The sequence below is a fragment of the Fonticula alba genome, assembly GCF_000388065.1.
Source record: "Fonticula alba strain ATCC 38817 unplaced genomic scaffold supercont2.2, whole genome shotgun sequence".
NCBI lineage: Eukaryota > Rotosphaerida > Fonticulaceae > Fonticula > Fonticula alba.
Genome location: NW_009242972.1, coordinates 2,576,236 through 2,577,701, shown reverse-complemented (window position 1 = coordinate 2,577,701; position 1,466 = coordinate 2,576,236).

Here is a 1,466-nt window from a genome sequence, read left to right as displayed (position 1 = left end):
TTTCCTTTTCTCCGGCAACACAGGCGTGAGGCCAGGGCCAAGGGGGAGGGGGGGGGGGGGAATATCTGACTAAAATAATATGTTCTTTATTCCCAGCGAAATCGTGTCGGCCGTAACGACCCCATGAGTCCAGAGCTGGTCCCGATTCCCCCCGCCCCGATCCCCCCCGGGGGGCGAGGGGGATCACGGCCCACAGCCAGTCGGCAGGGGCCGGGGCGGCTGGCCGAGCGGGCGCGGCAAAAAGGCCCGATGACATTCCCCTCCCGGGCTGGCCGCGTGAGACCAACCGCCCCCAGGGCAGAGGGTCGGGCTTCTTCTTCTTCTTCCCCGGCAACACAGCCTGGCCCGGCGGCCCGCCTTCGGAGAGAGAGAGTCCTTCCTGCGGCGCTCGCACACCGGCCAGGACGAACACCACGGATGACGCTCGCCTCCGCGGTGGCCGCCGTGTGAAACAGCTATTTGTCCAGGAATCCCTCCTACACAGGCTGGCATACCTTCTCTTGGGTCCCCGGGCGGGGGGGGGGGGGGGCGGCGCGGCATATCATACACTTTCCCGGCCGAACATGTTCCTGCAGATCGGCCAGCCAAATATGGGGCAGGCCGCACCCGCCACCTCTGCACGCAGAGCTGCGAGTCGGCAGGAAGGCAGGGCATTCGCGCGGGGCCGAACCCATTTCGTGCGTGTTGCCCGTTCGCCGTGGCGCCCGGGCACCCGTTCCAACCAGACCCCCCCCCCTGCATACACACAGACACACACACACACTCACACACAAGGGGACTCGGTCGTTCATGCTCAATGCCTGTCTCTCGCGCCTCGGAGGCCTGTTAGAGCGAGGCCCCTCGGCACGGGGGGGGGGGGGGCCTCGGCCTCTTTTTTTTTTTTCGGCCCCTCCTGGCCCCTCTCCTCTTGCCTGCTGTGTAGTAATGCTGGACGGTTGATTTGCTCGCCTGACGGTGCATTCCCCCCCCCCCTCCCTTGCGTGGCACTCCCACACGAGCCACAGGACCGGGGCGTCCCGGCCCCGGAGCAAGTCGGCTCAAACGCGAGCCCCCGGCCGCCCCCCTGGGGCTGGGGGCAGCCGTCCCCCGGCCGCGTGGAAGGCCTCGAGCCTGCGAGGGCGGGCCCTGCATGCATGCGGGCCGGGCTAGGTGCTGCGTGTCAGCCCTGCGCTCGCTCCGCACCCGCCTCTCGTGCCTGGCTCTTGCACAGAGAATCGCCTATGACTGTCCCGGGGGCGGGTGTGTGGGCATACACCATCGCTTGATGCTCGGCTCACCTGCCCCAGCACATGGTTGTTGGGAGGCTTTGGTGCAATGAGGCGATCTGTGTCTCGCGCTCTCGACCTCTCTCTCGTTCTCTCGACACGGGGGGACCGGCATTCGCGGCGGCAGTGGTGGGCGTGGTCATCTTCATCGTGTATGCCGCGCTATCGTCGCCCCCCCCCCCCCCCCCCCCCCCCCCCCCC